The 9,224-nt window shown below is 48.6% G+C and overlaps 1 non-coding gene and 1 pseudogene across 1 annotated transcript; both read left to right on the top strand.

Annotated features, from left to right (window-relative positions):
- The first annotated feature begins 374 nt into the window (after positions 1–374).
- Positions 375–3,123, top strand: LOC147728605 (18S ribosomal RNA; annotated as a pseudogene).
- Positions 3,124–4,134: 1,011 nt separating this feature from the next.
- On the top strand, positions 4,135–4,288 carry LOC147728604 (5.8S ribosomal RNA). The gene has a single exon (XR_015309614.1). It is a non-coding gene; the product is annotated as a 5.8S ribosomal RNA (ribosomal RNA).
- The last annotated feature ends 4,936 nt before the right edge of the window (positions 4,289–9,224 follow it).

The raw sequence follows: 9,224 nt of genomic DNA, 5'->3' as shown, positions 1-9,224 counted from the left end.
GCACCAGGTCCTCGGTTGGTGCTGCCCAGCAGGTCCATAGGCACAGCGCGCCACACCGTCACCCCTCTCCACCCAGAACATTTTCACAGCAGCTCCGAATGACTGTTCGAGGGGTGCCGCTACTGCCAAGCCCCGGCATCCCTGCGTCTCGCTCAGCCTGTGCCTTGGCCTGCCTCTCCCTCCGGGGGGAGACAGTTGGGCCCACCGATGCCCATGCAACTGCTCCTCTCTACTCCCCTCCAGCGAGCCCCCCAGCCCAGGTGGGCGGGCTCCTTCCCCCAGCAGGCTCTCGAGAGGGAGGGGTGTGCGAAGGTTTGCCGGTTAGAGAGATGGACACGCAGCTTCCCCAAACCCACCCCTTCAGCAGGTGCGGCTACCTGGTTAAACCTGCCAGTAGCATATGCTTGTCTGAAAGAATAAGCCACGAACATGGAAGTACACATGGCTGGTACAGTGAAACTGTGAATGGCACATAAAATTAGTTATATTTCCTTTGATCGCTCCATCTGTTACTTGTATAACTGTGGTAATTCTAGAGCTAATACATGCCGATGAGCGCTGACCTCCCGGGATGCATGCATTTATCAGACCAACACCAATCCGGGCTCGCCCGGCCACTTTTGTGACTCTAGATAACCTCGGGCCGATCGCACGTCCCGTGATGGCGACGATACATTCAGATGTCTGCCCTATCAACTTTTGATGGTACTTTCTGTGCCTACCATGGTGACCGCGAGTAACGGGGAATCAGGGTTTGATTCCGGAGAGGAAGCCTGAGAAACATCTACCACATCCAAGAAAGGCAGCAGGCGCGCAAATTCGAGGCCCTGTAATTGGAATCAGTACACTTTAAATCCTTTAACGAGGATCCATTGGAGGGCTGTCTGGTACCAGCAGCCCGGTAATTCCAGCTCCAATAGCGTATTTTAAAGTTGCTGGAGTTAAAAAGCTCATAGTTGGATCTTGGGATCGACCTGTAGCAAGGCGAGCTACAGCCTGTCCCAGCCCCTGCCTCTCGGCGCCCCCTTGATGCTCTTGACTGAGTGTCCGGGGGTTCTGAAGCGTATACGTTGAAAAAATTAGAGCGTTCAAAGCAGGCCGGTCGCCTGAATACTTCAGCTAGGAAAATTGGAACAGGACTCTGTTTCTATTTTGTCAGTTTTCTGAAATGGGGCCATGATTAAGAGGGACAGCCGGGGCATTTGTATTGTACCGCTAGAGGTAAAATTTCTGGACCGGTGCAAGATGAATCAAGCAAAAGCATTTGCCAAGAATGTTTTCATTATTCAAGAACGAAAGTCGGAGGTTCGAAGGTGATCAGATACCATCGTAGTTCCGACTATAAATGATGCCGACTAGCGATCCTGCGGCGTTATTCCCATGACCCGCTCAGCAGCTTCCGGGAAACCAAAGTCTTTAGGTACCAGGGGGAGTATGGTTGCAACGCTGAAACTTAAAGGAATTGACGGAAGGGCACTGAGGTTCCGTGACAATTGTAAGTGGTGTTTTCGACTCGCACGAATATAGTCGAGTCTGGTATCTATGAACCGCAAATGACGAGTTTAGTAAGTGTGCGCAGTTTCGCTGTGCTAACTTAAACCGTTCGTTTGTTATGTGGGTTTTTCATCTGTACCCACGGGTTCCATCTTAGATACGGCATCCATTTTTGTCTCTTGCCCTCAAGTAGCCAGCGAACGGACGCTGTCCGCTTCGCGACCCTGGGACTCCCAAGATATTTGCGGAAGACACATGTTCTTTGTAAGTGTCTTTATGACGAGGGGGTTGCTACTGTAAGGCAGATGGCGCCGCTCGAGGCTCATCTTGCCGCACGGACTTATTGTCTCAGCCGTGCATCTCATTAGGCACGTCCCTTTGATGCCTGTATCTCGTGTTTCCCGATACCTCCCCTTTTACACCCTTTCCGATCTCCCCACTGTCTCCGTCTTCCTCTGCACCTGTCCTTGTTCCTATTTTCGATCTGTTTTACTGCTGATTGGAATTTGTTAATGGTGGGAAGATGGGTTTTACAGTTGGGAACCGCCAAATGTTTCCGCACTTATGTTCCGGACCTCATGTGTTTCAAAGTGACCAAAGCGACCCCTCTGGGGGATAATGATGAGAACTGGGTTGTAAACTTTTGTGTACCATGTTGTCCTATGGGTAAAAACTGTATAAAAGGAGCGATTCACAGAACCAATTTGAAGCAGTCTCCCCAAGTTGCACGTGGTGTACTTGTCGTGACTTCTGTGTTCCCTGCAGCAAATAAACCTTGAATCTTTGACGTCGAAGGAAGTGTCCCGTGTCTCTGTGATTCGTACGCCGGAGCAGGTTGCCCACGAAGGTTTCAGGTGTTGTGCCCTGGCACCGCTGGGTCTTAAAGAACCCAGTCCTTCAGCACCACCAGGAGTGGAGCCTGCAGCTTAATTTGACTCAACACAGGAAACTTCACCTGGCCCGGACACAGAAAGTATTGACAGATTGGTAACTCTTTCTCGATTCTGTGGGTGGTAGTGCATGGCCGTTCTTAGTACGTGGAGTGATTTATCTGGTTAATTCCGATAACGAACAAGACTCCTCCATGCTAATTACGAGACCCCCAGCGGTCGGTGTCCAACTTCTTAGGGGGACAAGTGGCGTTCAGCCACACAAGATCGAGCAATATCTGATTATGTTCTCTCAAAAAGCGCCAGGATACCCCTAGGGTGGCAGTTGCGCTATACAAGAACCATATACAATACAATAACAGGTCTGTGATGCCGATAGATGTTCGGGGCTGCACTTTCGCTACACTGAACGGATCAGCGTGTGTCTACCCTTTGGTGACAGATGCGGGTAACCTGCTGAACCCCGTTAGTGATAGAGATTGGGGATTGCAATGTTTGTCCATGAACAAGGAATTCTGAGTAAGTGCGGGTCATAATCTTGCGTTGATTAAGTCCCTGCCCTTTGACACACTGCCTGTTTCTACTACCGATTGTATGGTTTAGTGAGGTCCTTAGTTCAGCCCCGCCGGGGTCAGCAACAGCCCTGGTGGAGCGCTGAGAAGATGATCAAACTTGACTATCTTCAGGAAGTAAAAGTCGTAAAAAGGTTTCCGTAGGTGAACCTGCAGAAGGATTATTAAGGGCGGAGTGGCCCGAGCGACAATAGGCGCCAGCCCGAATTCCTCTGCTGCCTCCTGCAAGCACACACTATAGGCACAGGGAGTGGCCCTACCCCGGCACGCCCCGGCTGGTGGAGCAGTCCGTGGCCACATGTGGTGCTTGGGTAAGGACCAGGCCTTCAGCGGGCCTCTGTGACAGGGGAAGACCCGACTGACACTCAAAGGACCAGGGATGGGGCGGCCCCCATCCCCTCTTCCTCTCTGGGAGGGTCACAGCGGTAGGCCCTCCCGAGATAGAACCCAAGTACACCCGGCATGACCCCCGCGGTGGGAGAAACCGAATGGCAGTGCATCATCAGGCTGGTACCATCCCCCCCGAAAGGCCCTACTGCCGGCTAGGCTCTCTGGTGCCCATGTCTTGGCCCGACCGGGATTCGGGTGAATGAGGAGTGGCCTTTCATGTGTGGCAAGGTAGCCTGGAAAAGAAGGAGTCGAGGGCCTGTGTCGGGACCCAAGCTCCTCTCAGTGGGAGGTGTGCTGGATGGGGAGCTGCCTGGTTCTTCCCTACTGGCGCCTCCGACCCGGGCAAGGGTGGGATGGGCTGAAAAAGCCAGCCCACCGGCATGGCTTCAGCTGTCCAGCGACAGCCTGTTGAGGTGCAAGTGGAGTGATTCTCCCTCATTGCTATGTACCCGGTTTGACCCGGTCCAGTGCGGCCGGTCGAGGGGTTTGAAGATTCGTGTGGTCTTTCTGAGTTACTCCGGAGAGACCGGTGTCTGCAGGGCTGCCTGCTCCTGTTGCACTGGGAGCCCCTTTCCTCGCCCACGGGTGGGTGGGTGGACGGGGACTCCTAGGCCGAGCACCTGGTAATGTGTTTTTTTCTACCAACGGTGCAGTCTGACTCCCAGGGGGAAGCCTTGAACGGGGCACCCTGGCCGTCTAGCTGTGCGGGCTGTGGATGTAACTGCATCACCATCTTCCTGCCTCTCCTACACCTGCAGGTAGGCAAACATTTTTGAAAGGTTGCCTGTGACTCTTGGCGGTGGATCAGTTGGCTCACACATTGATGAAGAACGCAGCTAGCTGTGAAAATTAGTGTGAATTGCAGGACACATTTCTCATCGACACTTAGAACGCACCTTGAAGCCCTGGGTTCCTCCCGGGGCTATGCCTCTCTGAGGGTTGCTCGATCGTCAATCGCCCCGGGGCTTCCCCGGGATACGGCTGGGGCCGTCTCAGGGTTAGCTCCATTTCTCTTTGTCTCCCCTCAAGGTCAGACCCCCTGATCACCCGAGGCAGGGCCCCTCACTGGGTCCTGCTGCAGAGGTATGCTGCCGGCACGCCTTGCCCTGAGAAGGGGCCTGGCGACCGGTCCGCCCCTGGCCTGTCCCGGGGCACCTGGCTGCTTGTCATGCATGGCTGTCTGTGGTATCCCACCGGCTGCCCGTGCACACGCCTCGGGCACCCACCTCTGTAGCCAGCTTCCTGGGGAGGGCGAACCCCCTCCAGATCCAATCCTGTCCAACCAGTTTCACCTGCACCGGCCATGACTGCTCCCAGCTTTCTCCCACAGAGGCCAGTGCGACTGGCACAAGTTTGCCAAATAAGGTCCTGGCCGGCACACCAGAGGGCAAAATCAGCTTGTTCTTCTCCTCCCCACTAGCCACTTTCTTGGCAGCGCCTTCCTTTTGGGTCATCTTCAAGCTGTCAGATGGTAGTGGCACTTCACTTCACCAGCTGAAGAGATGTCCATGTTGTTTATTCACGCATCCCTTAGTGAACAGGTCATCTGTCAGGCAGTAATGTGGGTGATGTTATCTCTTGTGAACCTAAAAGCAAACAAGCAAGAAGAACATCAATGAAACGTGGCATTGTTGCTGTTTAATTAGTAGCACAAACAAACAATATCATTTAGTGTGGTCACTGGTTACTTGAGTTAATATAAATAATGAACAATACAGTGCATCCATTCATAAAACCACACCAACCTAAACTTTCATGGTGTACACTCAGGAAGGATAAGAAAGAGCAACAACATGCAAATGTAACTGTTTGCTTCATGTACACCAAGTTGTGAACGGGATGTGGCAATCAGTGAGGTGCAGGTGACAATGGAATTATCCCTAGACAATAAATGTTCGTATGCGACTATAGAAGACATAGGTTGATCCCCAATGTTAAAGAGAATGGGGAAAAAACAATTAGAGAAATACATTGAATTTATTTTTATTAAAATACCAAAGCAACATTAAAAAAACATTAAATAACTATAATTAGAAAAATTATGATTAAAAAATGAAATCAAATATCAAAATATTTAAATAAAAAAAGTAAAATAACAAAAATGTTAAATAAAAAACAAAAATATGAAAATTCATTTTTTTATCTCCTGCATGTGTTGCAAATTTTCATGCAGTGTGGGTCATTTACATAGTGGGCGGGATTCGGACGGCCCCCGGCCATCAAGAGCACATGCCCACCGTGACTCATGATGGCCGGGGGGCCTTATGAGCATGCAAGGGGATAAATAAATAAGCAAAATTATTCTCAAGCATAAAATGTATTAAACTACTATCTCAACTATTCATGCAAGCCTGGGGCAAATAGGCACACTGGCTGGATAAACAAAATGGCTGCCATCCAGTGTCACATGGTCAACAACACTGAGCAAGAAGGCATTGGGACCCAAGAGAAGACATGTAGGCCGATGGCAAAAGCACTCTGGCTCGCCACACAAAATGGCCACCAACCACATGGTGAGCAACAGCAAGCAAGAAGGCATGGGGAACAAAGAAGACATGCTGCCCTTGGGCAAACACACACTGGCTGCCTACGCACAATGGCCACCAACCACAAGGTCAAACAGCAAACAAGGAGGCAAGCCACAGCAAGAACAGATGCACGCCTATGGCAGACATGCACTGGCTGCCTACACAAAATGGCTGCCAAATACATGGTCATAACAAAAACTAGCAAGAAGGAATGGCCATGAAAAAGAAGACATGCAGGCTTATGTCAAAAGCACACTTGCTGGCTACACACAATGGCCTCCAGCCAGCTGAGCACAACAATCTGGAGGTCTGAAAAACAAAGAACACATTCAGATCTATGGACACTGATTATACAAAATGGCCCTCGGCCACATGGCATGGTTAACAAAGGCAAATGGTGGCCTATGGCATATATACTCACACACGTGCTGGACAAAGGAGGCATGGTAACACAGGTAACATAGAATTAATTCAGCAATACCAAAAATGAAATTTACTTGGGCTAAAACTTTTTACAGCAACTCAAATCCTCTAAAGACATCACCCCATTCGATACACTGTTTGCAGGAAAAGAAAAACAAAACACAAAAAAATAAATTTGTATTTTAATCCAGTGCCATCCATGGCCTAAATGATTTTTCAATTCAACAGACACCACAGAAGCAGTTGTTTAATGCACCTATGACTAGTACTGTGCCTACTTGCTGGAAGGCTCATTGGCAGACTAGGCCACAGAGTGAATTAAAGGAACTTTGCAAATGTACTTTAAAAAATGGAGAAAATACAAATGTTTCCTTTACAAAATAAGAAAGATCATATGCAAAAATATTAAGACCCCTAGTGAAGCTACAGGCCACCCCACCACAATAATGTTTAAAAACGAATGAAATGCAAACTAAATTCCAGTGCATGCCCTCTATGCTATGTTATGTTAGGAACACCTATTTGGTGCAACAGTTACCCTGAGGTCTCCTGGCGCTTGCTGCAGTCCTCCCAACTTTCACAGATTGCTGCCAGAATGTTGTTCAGAACAACCATGTTTTCAACGCCTTCCTGAAGGCCAATAAATCATTAGAATTTCACAGATGGAAGAGGAGCTCATTCCAAACCTTTGCTGCACCGGCGGAAAAACTTCTGCCTCCCCATCTTACTTTTTTATAGGTGGTACTACTACTAATTTAGCTTCTGACGAGCGTAGGGATCTTTTGGGCATATACCACTGGAATTGTTGTTTCAAGTGAGCTGGGCCTTTACCTTGAAGAGCTTGGAAGACTAAGCAGAGGGTTTCAAAGTGTACCTGTTTTGTAACGGGCAGCCAATGAAGTTTTTTGATTGCACTAGAAATCAATGCAAATTTCGGTGTTCCAGTAAGCAATCTGGCTGCCGCATTTTGCAACATCTTTAGCTTTTGCATAAAGCGCTCTTGCATGTTCAAGTATAGACTATTGCAATAGTCCAGTCTCGACATAATCATGGCTGTGACCTCCGTGCGCTGGCTGACTTCCGGCAGAACAGGAAAAAATGTCCTTGTTGTCCTGAGAATATATGTTGTGGCTGAGACTACAGCATTGACTTGACCGCCCATGTCAAGGTGATCATCTATTACCACTCCCAGGTTTTTAAGTTTCCTGGAGGGTATCGGTAGAGTCCCCATCGAATTTGGTCACCAACTGGGGGTCCAGAAATTAACATCCTTCCCAAACAGGATGACCTCTGTTTTGCTAGAATTTAGCTTTAAACAGTTTTGGGTCATCCAGCTTCCTATTGCCTCCATGCATTCCTGGAGCCTCTCTCCAGTTGCCTTCTCCTGCCCTGGTCAAAGGGACACCACAATTTGAGTATCGTCGGTGTATGAGGTAAGACAAAAGCTGAATGACTCAATCAGGGGGCCAGAGAGGACACATAAATGTTAAAAAGCGTAGGGCTTAATGATGACCTTTGTGGAACTCTTTAATCTATCCGAGAGTAAGGATTTAAGGAGAGTCCATGCTTTATCCTGCACTCCGCAAGCCAACAAACGGTCCATCAGTACATCAAAGCGTGTCGAAGTCTGCGGTGAGGTCAAGCATGATCAGTGCGGCCTTTCCTCCCTGATCCAGCACTCTCTGATCTTTTCTGTAGATTTAAGAAGGGCAGCTTCCGTACTGTGCCCTTCCCTGAACCCGAATTCAGTGGGGTCCAGAACCTTGGCCTCAAATAGATAAGTGCTCTGTTCATTATTCATATGTTTCTCAATCATTTTATAGGAAAGTGGGAGGCATGAAATGGGGCAAAAGCTGTCTTGGTCTTTCATATCCCAACTCAGCTTTTTCAAAAGTGGCATTACTGATGCAGTTGTCCACACTTCAGGGAAGTGCCTTTCGGCAAACATAGCATTGAATAAGGGAGTGAGTGCCATGGCAATAGGTTCTGAGGCCAATTTTGCCACCGCTGCTGGGCTGGGGTCAAAGGGTGAGCCTGATTTGGCTGACAAAAGAAGTTGAGTGTTTCTCTGGGGGATATTCGTGCAAATTTATCCATAGTGGGCCGTGAGTCTGGCCCCATTTTGTTGTCCTTTGCCAGGAAAAACTTTGCGATGTATTCGCACAGTTCCTGGTTTGTTTGGTTGTGGATGTGCCAACCTAGTTACTACTTTGAAAATCTCCTTAAGGTGAATTAAGCTCTAAATTAATTTGTCCAACAAAGAACTCTTGCTTAGTCTTAAACAGTAACTTGTTTGTACATTGTTCTCTCGGCTGATTGGTACTCCTTCCTCCAGGACCGTTCCAAATATTTGCAGTTCAGTTTTTGTGCCTTAAGTGCCTGAGAATACCATAGGTCTGTGGGTTGTGCACATTTTGGAATTAGTGCTTTCTTGTGGGCTAAAGTGTAACAGCCAACGTGTACCCTGCCATATGAATGGGCCCACTTACTTGTCTTAGCTCAGCAAAGCTCATCAAATCTAAAAGGTCTGCTGTATCTGGATCAGAGTCTGCCACCAAATGAAAATTAAAGTCTCCCAGTATAGTAGAGGAGTCTGAACTCAAGCCCTACTCCAATAGGTTGCCATCAAAGATACAAACGGGCTCCAAGGACCAGGTGGTCTGTATACTAGGATTCCCTTGAACATGTGATGGTGGGAGAGGCTGAGAGAAAAGGACAATGCTTCATATGTGGTATTGGAGACTGTTTCAAAAATCACTTTAATTGAGCTATGGTAAATTACTGCCTTACTGCCAGTCCCCCTCCTCTCCTGAACAGTCTATTAACAGCATGGCAAAAGAAGCCGGGGGGCATCACCTTCACTAAATCTGGACCAGATGCCTCCTCTGTCCCAGTTTATGGGATAAATGCTAGTTTAGTGTTCCTTT

Source organism: Lissotriton vulgaris, chromosome 3_1 (assembly GCF_964263255.1).
Source record: "Lissotriton vulgaris chromosome 3_1, aLisVul1.2, whole genome shotgun sequence".
Taxonomy (NCBI): domain Eukaryota; kingdom Metazoa; phylum Chordata; class Amphibia; order Caudata; family Salamandridae; genus Lissotriton; species Lissotriton vulgaris.
The sequence above is the reverse complement of the archived record's forward strand: the minus strand, read 5'-3'. Positions and strand labels throughout refer to the sequence as shown.